Below are 12,372 nucleotides of genomic sequence, written 5' to 3'. Positions count from 1 at the left end.
TTTGAGGAGACGGATTTGTCCTCAAGAAGAAACCAACAGGACAACCGAGAAGTGTGCGTTCTCCAGCGAACACTGATGTACCCGGGTCTGTCTTACGGAGACCACGCCGTTCAATTCGTAAGGGAGCAGCAGTGGTTGGAATGTCCGGGGAGAGTGTTCGCAGAATTCTTCATCTCGATTTAAAACTTCATCCGTACAAACTACAGATGGTGCAACAATTGAAAGACAACGATTACCGGTTACGATTACGATTCTCTCAACAAATGATAGCAAAAATAAACAATGACGATGAATTTCTAAACAATTTGTGGATGTCAGATGAGGCACACTCTCATCTCACAGGTTATGCGAATAAATAGAAATACCGTTACACAAATCCTAATAACGCCTTTACACGCTAGTAAAGTGACAGTATGTTTTGGTGTTTCATCACATGGGATTATCCGACCGTTTTTTACCGCAGATGAACGGGGAAACACAATAACTGTCAATGTCGATCGTTACGTGAGGATGTTACGAACTTTCGTTACACCTGCATTGAACGACTTTCCGAACGTTCAAGAAGCCTGGTTTCAACAGGACGGAGCGACATCACACACTGCACGGCAATCGATGGCATGTATGTGCGGGAATTGTCCGGCAACCGTGTGAGTGATCTCACGATTCGGTAACATTCCCTGGCCCCCTAGATCGCCAGATTTATCCGTTTGTGACTTTTTCTTGTGGGGCTACCTTAAGGGCAATGTCTACACGATTCGACCAAGAACCTGGATAAGTTAAAACAGAGAAATCTGGATGCAATTCACAGTATCGCAGCTGAGATGTTGCAGCGGTCAATGAGGAATCTCAACAGCTGATTTCACGAATGTATTCCTACAGGAGGACGCCATCTAAAGGACATAATTTTTAAAAAATGATAAATGCAATGATGTTTCGTAAGTGGCAAAGTTGTAAGGTTTCAACTACTATGAATGCAATTTCTTTCCTTCGTCACTTCTGGTTTTATTGGATTGTTGAAATGTTCCCGTTCTTCTGTGTCACCCTGTATTGATGAGTAAGTAATGAAATTTCAAAGTAACTGTTATTTTTTTTAATTTACTTAGTGTGTGGCTCGTGCCCCCGGACTCCAACCGCGTGCTGAAGTAGTCGACGCCGTAGAGCTGCTGCTGCCACGGCTCTCGCGGCAGAGTACAGACACGATGCGATATAACGTCAGTCCCCGTAGATTAACGGGAGGAAAAAACCTGAAAAGCTCCCGAAAAGGCGTTCCTCGCGTAGTCGTTGTATCTCAATTACAAGTCCGCAGCGTTTCCACTTATGCGAACTCGTATAATTGATGCTTTTTATTATTAATATTGTATTGTTAATTGCCCGGATTTGCAGTAGTTATTAATTCTTCTCTCGTTCGCATAGCACACACCACTGAATGCAAGAAAATATTCAAGTTAACAGTTTTTTCTTACGCTGTTGTCTCGTTGCTGTGGAATTGTTGTGCTGGTATGCAGCGAGATCCAGAGATACTCTTTGATTCAGTCTTTGTAAGATTGCGTCGTAAAACGAAAATATTTTAAAGTTCACTTCTCAACTAATGACGTGAATATTTGCACTTCAATGAAATAGTCTTTCACGAGTAGTCATTGATTTAGTCATTTATCAAACTATTTAATGATGTAGTCCACACCGGGTATTTAACTGGTAACGAACAGTTTATTGTTATTTTGTCACTAAATACTTATAACTCCCGCACCACACGCACTCGGAATAGTTTAGTTAAGTCACTCCGGTTGAGTTATAGTTTCTTGGCAATTACCACAACTCAACACTTTAGCGTAATTGTTTTATCTTCATGATGTCGTGTACTGGGTCCTATTCAAGACTAATTGCGTGTATTCTTTCATAGAATGTTCACTTCTCCTTAAGGTCCAACTAATTTAAAGTCAAGTCCAATGTTCACTAATTCCGTTATTAGATTTCAATAAACCCATAGTGCACGGTTAAATGAGTCTATCTGTTCCTGTCTCAGTTCATAAAATCAGTTTCTTAAGCCGTGAATCCCGTCGCGCAACAAACACTTCTAAACTCGAAAACAATCTCGTCACGATTCGCAATCTGAATAATTCAGATCAGAACTGCTCTCGTACGTCTGCACTGGACGAGTTCCAGCAAGCGACTTCTTCTGTCGAAGAGCACTGTAGGCGCATTGAATTTCTTCGTCGCGCTTGCAACTCTCTTCCACATAAAAGTTATCTCTGATGACATGACTTTGGACTCTTTCTCTTTTGGTAAAAAAATATGCTCAGTGGTGTACAATGTAGTTGTTAACAAAACTCTTTCGTGTTAGCTCATAGCAGGCCGGTGTGGCCGTGCGGTTCTAGGCGCTTCAGTCTGGAACCGCGTGACCGCTACGGTCGCAGGTTCGAATCCTGCCTCGGGCATGGATGTGTGTGATGTCCTTAGGTTAGTTAGGTTTAAGTAGTTCTAAGTTCTAGGGGACTGATGTTAAGTCCCATAGTGCTCAGAGCCATTTGAACCATTTTTTTGTTGCTCATAGGCAAAGATGTCGTAACTGCCAAGATAACTTTCCCTATTTTATGTTCTTTCTTAATAGACTTTAAGGTGGTCGTTGGGGCGTTACATTAGCTAGTGTATACCCGCGAGAGTTGTGGCTTTGGGATTGAGCGTTATTTATCAGGGCCCCGCATTAGTGCCATATTAAATAAAATGTTCGTAGATGTGATCCTCTTATAGTCACAGCAGGTAGGGAGCTACCGGTAGCTTGCAGTGAGCTCAAGCACAGTGGATGGTGCCGAGCCTCTTGCCCCCTGCCCGCTCCGTGTCGCCCACACACACACACTCCACCCCCACCCTCGCCCCCACCCAGCTGTCGCTTTATTGGTCGCTGGGCGCTGGCCCTCATAATCTGCTCAGCCAGACAGCATACGCGCGCTCCCGCCAGTGGTGTGGTGTGACGTGAATGGGCCCGCAGTAACTGGCCAGGGTGGCCATAACGACTCAGACCGGCGCAGCCTGCGGCAGTGAAGGAAAAATAAAAAAAACAGAAATACCCAACACCCGTGGATACGACAGTCGCCGCCCGGTGTGACCGAGCGGTTCTAGGCGCTTCAGTCAGGAATCGTTAGCGCTAGGATTTCACCCGGAACAAGTCCCGCCCACTCACCCCCACCGGCCACCGGTTCACCCCCGGCACTCACCCCCGCCGGCCACCGGTTCACCCCCGGTTTTCCCAGTCTTTGTTCGTGGACTGGGCATCGTTTCAGTTGACCCATGTGGTTTCCGCGTTCGGCTGCACGTTGCGGTAGAGCATTGTTCTTTTAGCCGATTTATTTAACATATTTCGCGTGTGAAGTGTTTTGCTTGTTAAAAGTGTTTCATCGTGTATTGCGTGTGAAATAGATTTACAATAGATTATGCAAACAGACATAATGTTCAGACTTTTTGGAGTGAATGCTAAATTAATATCTTCTTAGGTGTTAAATTTTGCCAGATAGTTAGAAGGTATGGTCTCAGCTGTGCCAGCTACTTCCACAGCAAACATAAGAGAAAACAAGTTAGCAATGAATTCTTTAAATACGAGAACTCAGTATTCACATGAACAGCCTATGAACAAACATGCTTCTATGCGAAAAAAAAGCACCCAAAACTAAAACTGGAAAACCCTACCCTAAAAGAATAAATTGCTTGGAGAAAGTGGAACCACAGCATACTTGACACTTCAGTTTCAGAACTCAGACAATATATGTGAAACAAGCTGTGGGTAACGGGCGTGAGTCGTGCTTCGGTAGCTCAGTTGGTAGAGCACTTGCCCGCGAAAGGCAAAGGTCCCGAGTTCGAGTCTCGGTCGGGCACACAGTTTTAATCTGCCAGGAAGTTTCATATCAGCGCACACTCCGCTGCAGAGTGAAAATCTCATTCTGGAAACATCCCCCAAGGCTGTGGCTAAGCCATGTCTCCGCAATATCCTTTCTTTCAGGAGTGCTAGTTCTGCAAGTTTCGCAGGAGAGCTTCTGTAAAGTTTGGAAGGTAGGAGACGAGGTACTGGCAGAAGTAAAGCTGTGGGTAACGGGCGTGAGTCGTGCTTCGGTAGCTCAGTTGGTAGAGCACTTGCCCGCGAAAGGCAAAGGTCCCGAGTTCGAGTCTCGGTCGGGCACACAGTTTTAATCTGCCAGGAAGTTTCATATCAGCGCACACTCCGCTGCAGAGTGAAAATCTCATTCTGGAAGCACCAATGTTCACTATACTTCCAAAGGGCATCAAAATTACTTTGCACCGCATGAAGGACGTTTTACATATGTGAAACACTGCAGCATGTATTTCCTCCATAGCTACTCCGTGACAAACAAACATATCATCATCATTATTATTTGTAAAAATGGTTTGAATGACATTTACGAAATTAATAAATCTATTGGTTAAAAACAGACAGGGCAGAGAATAACGATAGATTATTTTCCTGAAACGTTTTCAACTGCATATAGGACACTAATCACACAGAAACAGCCATAATTCTTTATAACCTTGTTTACAATGCGCAGGGATGGCATTGAAAGAATTTACAAGTTACAATTCACCCATTACCCATACAAATACTAACGAAATATGACATTTAAGCAAATATCTTACTGCTTTCATTAAGCATATCTACTTTACGGTGTTCTTATATTCTTTAATGTTCGTGAGCTACTATGAGGGCCTACATAAACAAAACGACTTTGACTTATATCTGTATAATGTTGATTTTAGACAGTAGAGTTATTCGACTGCTTCCGTGGTTTTACTACCAACATAACAGATTGAAGACCATTGTTTTCGCATCGTATGTTTGCTCTGTTGTATCCCTCAAATGAACGTATTATAATAAGTGAGTTAGTTAATGAAAATTTGTCATTATTGCCCTTAAATAACATCACGTTATTTTTTTGTTTTCTCTTGCTGGCGATGCTTTCAATTCTCTATAAATATTTTTATTTCTTTATTAATACACATTCATATTGTATTACTATCCAGAAAAACTTCAATTTCTTATCATTACTGAATTTCATCGCAGTCTAACGTGTGTTGGACTGAGATGATAGCAACTTCGCTGTAGCTTCCAGTTCGCGGAACTGGCGGCTGTTTAGGGGAGGGCCTTACACTACGGATAGGCATGGAGGGGGGTGAATGGGCGGGACTTGTTCCGGGTGAAATCCTAGCGCTAAGGGCACGTCTTCAGTCTGGAATCGCGCTGTTGCTACGGTCGCAGGTTCGAATTGTGCCTCGGGCACGGATGTGTTTGATGTTCTTAGGTTAGTTAACTTTAAGTAGTTCTAAGTTCTAGGTGACTGGTGACTTCAGATGTTAAGTACCATAGTGCTCAGAGCCATTTGAACAATTTTTTTTTATGTACGTCAGTCGGCGCAAGTGTCTCTTGGCGTAGCGTAACTATTTCTGTTATCCGACTTTATTTTATTCCCTTACCAACGCTCTATCCTCTATCGTCCTTCCGATGGCTATTTACTGCACAAAATCGTTGCTGAAAGAAGGCCGAAAGCTTGCGGGGCATGTTCTGCTGGTGAAAGGTGCAAGAACCTGCAGGATTGTGAAAACCAGCGGATGGATACAGAAGTAGAGGGAGACCGCAGAACAGGTGGAAACTGTTAACGGTGCTCGCTTATTTCCAGGTCCGTATCGATCTTCGTGCTGAGTTTTCACTCAGGCGGCGCTTTGGCGTCAGGCGGTTGTTTCCGTGAGCGCTCGCTGACCGGAGCTTTGTTAGCTGGAGGCGTGCGAGGAGGAGAAAGGTGTCTGCCTTGGCGTGGAGGCAGTTCGGCTCGGCTGGGGTTGTTTGCGTCTGGACGCCGGGTGGGGCCCGATTGGAAGGCCGCACCGTGATTTCACGGTTAATAGTGTGGACAGCGGCGTGGTGTGCCGTTTAACTTGATTCGCAAGGGGAGCAAACTCTCGCCTGTTGTACTTTGTCGAGCCTGAGTTTGAAATACCTTCTATGTTGGCTTTGGGGTTACCTGAAGTCGCAAGTGAATCGTGATCGACCGACATTTCTAGGGATGCTGAAAGACAACATCCGACGCCAAGTCCAGACATGCTTTACAGTGCTGTTCACAACATTGTTCCTCGACTACAGCTATTGTTGAGGAATGGTGGTGGACATATTGAGCATTTCCTGTAAAGAACATCATGTTTGCTTTGTCTTACTTTGTTATGCTAATTATTGCTATTGTCATCAGATGAAGGGCCATCTGTCGGACATTTTTTGAACTTTTGTATTCTTTCTTTTTTTTTGTGCTAATGAAACCCCACGTCATTGCAAGCATGCGTGTCAATTTGTACCTCTCTATGTACATTATTCCATGATTTATTCAGTTTTCAAATTGATACTGACCTTTTGATCAGCCGGTAAAAGACTGTTGGTTCTTCTCCCCAGAGTATTCCTTCCCAGACAGTAAATAATATGTGTAGCAATTTAGGACGGAATTGGTCGACTCGATTAGGAGTAGCTTTTGACGCATGTGTTTGCCTGTATATGCACATGTCACATATATTTAACATGTTTCGTCTGTATTTTCGGCGAATTTCGCCCTGCAGTTTCCTTTTATCGCAGATCAATGTTTATGACATCATATCTGCTGAACTGTGTGTCGTTAAATAACATAATTTTGCAGGCGCAACCAGTGTCCTACGTGGCTACCATCTGTGAAATGTGTTGCGAATAGAGGCAGCAGTAAAGACGTAATAAATTGAAGCTTGGTGCACGATGATGCATATCACTGCACGAACAACGAAAATACAGCTATCGATAACAATTTTACGGACGATCGGGGCCGCGTGTTGGAAAATCCACTGATGTTAGTGACAAAGGCCAGATTTATATATTTGCTGTAATCAAATTTTCATCGAGACATTTCAGTCTCACCTTTATTTACCATATTAATCGGAAGTTGTGAAATGAAGTTTGTGGTAGGGATAGCATTGGACTAACGTACTCCGTGCAGGTCTGCTACCCATAGTGCTGTTGCGGTGTACTGGCTAGCATTCGCGCCTAGCAACCAAGGAGTGCTGGATTCAAGTCCCAGCCGATGCACAAATTTCAATTCACTTATTCAGCTTCCATCAGTGCCATAGATAAAGAGCAGACTGTTAAGGTCTGGTACCTGGGAACGACCATCTCAGAATCGGCGATGCTGGTCGTACGCTCTTGTCGTGCTGGTGTCATGAGCATTTGCTGGAAGTGTTTGGAGACTGTGACACCGCGAGTAGGCACCCCAGTGTTGTGCACAGCTTACCACAGAACTTCGAAGCTGCCACTCTGTTAACATCGAGTATAGATTTAAGTGTCAGGAAGTCGTTTATGAAAGTATTTGTGTGGAGTGTAGCCATGTATGGAAGTGAAACATGGACGATAAATAGTTTGGACAAGAATAGAGTAGAAGCTTTCGAAATGTGGTGCTACAGAAGAATGCTAAAGATTAGATGGGTAGATCACATAGGTAATGAGGAGGTATTGAACAGACTTGAGGAGAAGAGTAGTTTGTGGCACAACTTGACTAGAAGAAGGGATCGGTTGGTAGGACATGTTCTGCGGCTTCAAGGGATCACCAATTTAGTACTGGAGGGCAGCGTGGATAGTAAAAATCGTAGAGGGAGACCAAGAGAATACACTAAGGAGATTGAGAAGGGTGTAGGCTGCAGTAGGTACTGGGAGATGAAGAAGCTTGCACAGGATAGAGTAGCATGGAGAGCTGCATGAAACCAGTCTCAGGACTGAAGACCACAACAACAACAACAACTCTGTAAAGCAGCACAGGCGGAGATCCGACGGCAGAGTGCGGTACAGATGCAGGTGCAGCCACGAGCGTCTGAGGTCACACAGTTCAGCGCATCTAGCTGAGCACCTACGGGTTCCCGGCGCCATTGTCGAATAGCATGGAAGTGGGCGCAGGATCAAAGCGATCGGGCCGCGAACCATTTGCAAACGTGTCACCTGGTCGGATGAATCCGTTCCTCGTACACCAGATGGGCGGTTGTGTCCAGATACGCCGTCACCCTGGCGAATGTGTGCTCGCGACACGCACCGCACCACGGACGTAGGTCAGCGGGGACAGTGTTAAGCCGTCGGCACACGGACCGTGCTGTCGAACGTTAACGTTGAGCGTGCCAAGTCCAAAGTGCTGCTAAACGCTCAAGAACGATGCGTCTTGTGCATACGGTACGTGGGCCCCAACGTGGTATACGCGATCGCAACACATTCCGGCGGCAAGTGAGGGATGTTTCTGGTTCGTTAAAGCACACTGTTTACCTAACGGGAGCGCGTAAAATTCCCACGTTAGCTGTATTAAAACGCACTTTTCCTCCATCGTCCACGAAAAGGAAAGTACCATGTCCAATCAATAAGGACACACGCTTATAAAAGTTCCATTACAAACAGTGCGGTACAAATTTGGAACACTTCTCCGCATAAGATAAACATTATTTCATCATTCCCACATTTTAGTAAAACCTCAAGGATAGTCTTACTTGATCACTGTTCCCACCCAGTAGCAGAATCTTTGCAACATGTGAATTACGAAGCGTAAAAGAAAAAGGAGCAAAATATCTTTATACAAGTAGCGCAAGCTGTCCTGTAGATTAAGCCAATAGAACAAAGTAACCCCCCCAAAAAAGGTGAACTTGTATTTATATAACATCAAATATTGTGCTATATACTTATATTAAACAAATAATAAAGTATGCTAACCTAATAAAAACGCGAATGTTAGGGAAAAAAAAATTGGGAAATGTTACGATACGAACCAAAGCCCCGGCGAACAAATCGCTCCAAGACAGTGACGCTACTCCATAAGCTTTTTTTTCTTTTCTTTTAGATCTCAGTTTGTTCGCTTTTGTTCGTTGATGTGCTCGTGGCGGACGTCGTAAGACACCCTTTTAAGTTCGTTGTTGATCGATTGACACAGTTTTTTTTTTTTTTTTTTTTTTTTTTTTTTATGGCAGCAAACCCTCTGACCGAACACGCTGAGCTACCGTGCGGGCGCTAAACCAACTATACACACACACACAGACACACACACACACACACACACACACACACAAACCACCTGATCATATTATGTTGCCGTTTGCTCAAACCTTAATCGTAGATATGTTACTAACTGAAATTTAATTATAACAAATTGTACCAGGAACAATGCGTTTTGGGGGTATCTTCAGTGTGCTGCTGCCTTCAAATAGCCTACTCTCATAATACGCAAGTTACAATAATTCTTTTGCCACGAATATCATGTTTCTCATTATTTTATTGGAACGAATCAGAGAGTTAACAACGGGTTTTCCAGTGATTCTCAATTTGCTGGTGCTCAGAAACGGCATATATACGTATAGGCTTGAAATGGATGCCAATATGGCGCCTCACAACTCTGTACTGAAGGGAAACGGCGTGCGTGTGACGTAGGTGGCGTTGTGCCATCTCATTGGTCAACGTTCACACGCACGCTGGGAATATCTGACAAGCCAGATGTTGCTCTGCACGTTCGGAAAGACTCCCGCACGTGCTATTCCGCGCTATGACGTCAGAAACTCGGCACGCTCAACGCTCAACGTTCGGATGCACGGTCCGTGTGCCGACGGCTTAACGCTGATGTCTCGGCCGTGAAATTCCCCCAGTCTGAACCTGACGGAAGACTTCTGGGATGCTATTAGGAGATATATCTGCACCTGCAGACGTAGCTGCTGTAATTTACTGGGATTGTGTGACGTGTGCATCTCCGGCCAGCTAGCGAGGGCTCGTCGACTCCGTGTCACGCACAATCGCAGCTGTACCGGGCTCGGAAGCAGCACCGACACCCTGTCTAGCAGACGGTGATCAGCTGTCCCCGCGCAGAGCAGCGGCACGGTGCCCACAGCGAGTGCCCCGTGGCCACAGCGCGGGTCTGGCGGTGCGGGGCGCTACCCGGCCTCTCAGGCGGCTGGCAGCTGGGCTGGGAGCGGCCGACCGACACGGCACGCTGCACACTGGCCGGCCGCAGCTGTGGGTCGAGGTCGCGCCCCGGCAGCCCCACCGGATGCCCGCGGCCGCCAATTGCGAACAATCAGGCGCGGCGGCGCCTCTTTGTGGGCCGCGTGGCCGTCCAGCAGGGCGGCGGCCCGCGCTGCGCTCCGGGGCTGCGGTGCGCCGCGCACGGCCAGCTCGCCGACCCTCCAGCCGCTGTCCCGCCAGTGGCCCAGTACTGACCCGGCTGTGCCCCGTGACTGCCCCGCCGCTGTTCTGTCACAGTTACATCACAGTCCCACTCCTGCTTCCAACTCTGTCGAGTCAATATTCTTTCACCGACCTATCAGTCACTGTCCTATTTCTGCCCCAACTCTGTCTCATCATTGATCTGCCACTGTCCCATTGCTCTCCCATCTCTGTCTCAGTGCTTCCCCAACTCTTCCCCATTACTCTCCAAGCAGTGTCCTGTCACTGTACCACTTCTGCCCCAACTCTCTCCCATCATTCATCTGCCACTGTCCCATTGCTCTCCTGTCTCTGTCTCAGTGCTTCCCCAACCCTTTCCCATTACTCTCCAACCAGTGTCATGTCACTGTACCACTTCTGCCCCAACTCTGTCCCATCATTGACCTGCCACTGTCCCATTGCACTCTGTCTCAGTGCTTCCCCAACTCTTCCCCATTACTCTCCAAGCAGTGTCCTGTCACTGTACCATTTCTGCCCCAACTCTGTCTCATCATTGATCTGCCAATGTCCCATTGCTCTGCTGCCTCTGTCTCAGTGCTTCCCCAACTCTTTCCTTTTACTCTTCAAGCAGTGTCCTCTCACTGTGCCACTTCTGCCCCACCTCTGTCACATCATTGATCTGTCACTGTCCCATTGCTCTCCTGTCTCTGTCTCAGTGCTTCCCCAACTCTTTCCCTTTACTCTCCAAGCAGTGTCCTGTCACTGTACTATTTCTGCCCCAACACTGTCCCATCATTGATCTTCCACTGTCCCATTGCTCTCCCGTCTCTGTCTCAGTGCTTCCTCAACTCTTTCCCATTACTCTCCAAGCAGTGTCCTGTCACTGTACCACTTATGCCCCAACTCTGTCCCATCATTGATCTCCCACTGTGCCATTCCTCTCCTGTCTCTGTCTCAGTGCATCCCCAACTCTTCCCCATTACTCTCCAAGCAGTGACCTGTCACTGTACAATTTCTGCCCCAACTCTGTTTCATCATTCATCTGCCACTGTCCCATTGCTTTCACATCTCTGTCTCAGTGCTTCCTCAACTCTTTCCCATTAGTCTCCAAGCAGTGTCATCCCACTGTACCCTTTATGCCCCAACTCTGTCCCATCATTGATTTGCCCTGTCCCATTCCTCTCCTGTCTCGGTCTCAGTGCTTCCCCAACTCTTTCCCATTACTCTCCAAGCAGTGTATTGTCACTGTACCATTTTTGTCCCAACTCTGTCCCTTCATTGATCTGCCACTGCCCCATTGCACTCTCGTCTCTGTCTCAGTGCTTCCCCAACTCTTTCCCTTTACTCTCCAAGCAGTGTCCTGTCACTGTACCATTTCTGCCCCAACTCTATCCCATAATTGATCTGCCACTGTCCCATTGCTCTCCCGTCTCTGGCTCTGTGCTTCCCCAACTCTTCCCCATTACTCTTCAAGCAGTGTCCTGTCACTGTACCTTTTCTGTCCCAACTCTGTCTCATCATTGATCTGCCACTGTCCCATTGCTCTCCCGTCTCTTTCTCAGTGCTTCCCCAACTCTTTCCCATTACTCTCCAAGGAGTGTCCTCTCACTGTACCATTTCTGCCCCAACTCTGACGCATCATTTATCTGCCCCTGTCCCATTGCTCTCCTGTCTTGTCTCAGTGCTTCCTCAACTCTTTCCCATTACTCTCCAAGCAGTGTCCTGTCACTGTACCACTTCTGCCCCAACTCTGTCCCATCATTGATCTACCACTGTGCCATTCCTCTCCTGTCTCTGACTCAGTGCTTCCCCAACTCTTCCCTATTAGTCTCCAAGCAGTGTCCTGTCACTATACCATTTCTGCGCCAACTCTGTCTAGTCATTGATCTGCCAAGGTCCCATTGCTCTGTCGTCTCTATCTCAGTGCTTCCCCAACTCTTTCCCATTACTCTCCAAGCAGTGTCCTCTCACTGTACCATTTCTGCCCCAACTCTGACGCATCATTTATCTGCCCCTGTCCCATTGCTCTCCTGTCTTGTCTCAGTGCTTCCCCAACTCCTTCCCATTACTCTCCAAGGAGTGTCTTGTCACTGTACCATTTCTGCCCCAACTCTGTCCCATCATTCATCTGCCACAGTCCCATTGCTCTCCCGTCTCTTTCTCAGTGCTTCTCCAACTCTTTCCCT

The 12,372-nt window shown here is 46.6% G+C and overlaps 1 protein-coding gene across 1 annotated transcript in view; it reads right to left on the bottom strand.

Moving 5' to 3' along the window:
- The window catches only part of LOC124552684 (calexcitin-2-like), a 78,829-nt gene extending 68,893 nt beyond the window's left edge, over positions 1-9,936 (bottom strand). Inside the window, exon 1 of the mRNA XM_047127007.1 lies at positions 9,829-9,936. The gene's annotated coding sequence lies outside the window, so the exon portion shown is untranslated. The remainder of the gene's footprint in view (positions 1-9,828) is intronic.
- Positions 9,937-12,372: the final 2,436 nt, after the last annotated feature.

Source organism: Schistocerca americana, chromosome 10 (genome assembly GCF_021461395.2).
Source record: "Schistocerca americana isolate TAMUIC-IGC-003095 chromosome 10, iqSchAmer2.1, whole genome shotgun sequence".
NCBI classification, from domain to species: domain Eukaryota; kingdom Metazoa; phylum Arthropoda; class Insecta; order Orthoptera; family Acrididae; genus Schistocerca; species Schistocerca americana.
This window is presented reverse-complemented; position numbering and strand designations above follow the sequence as displayed.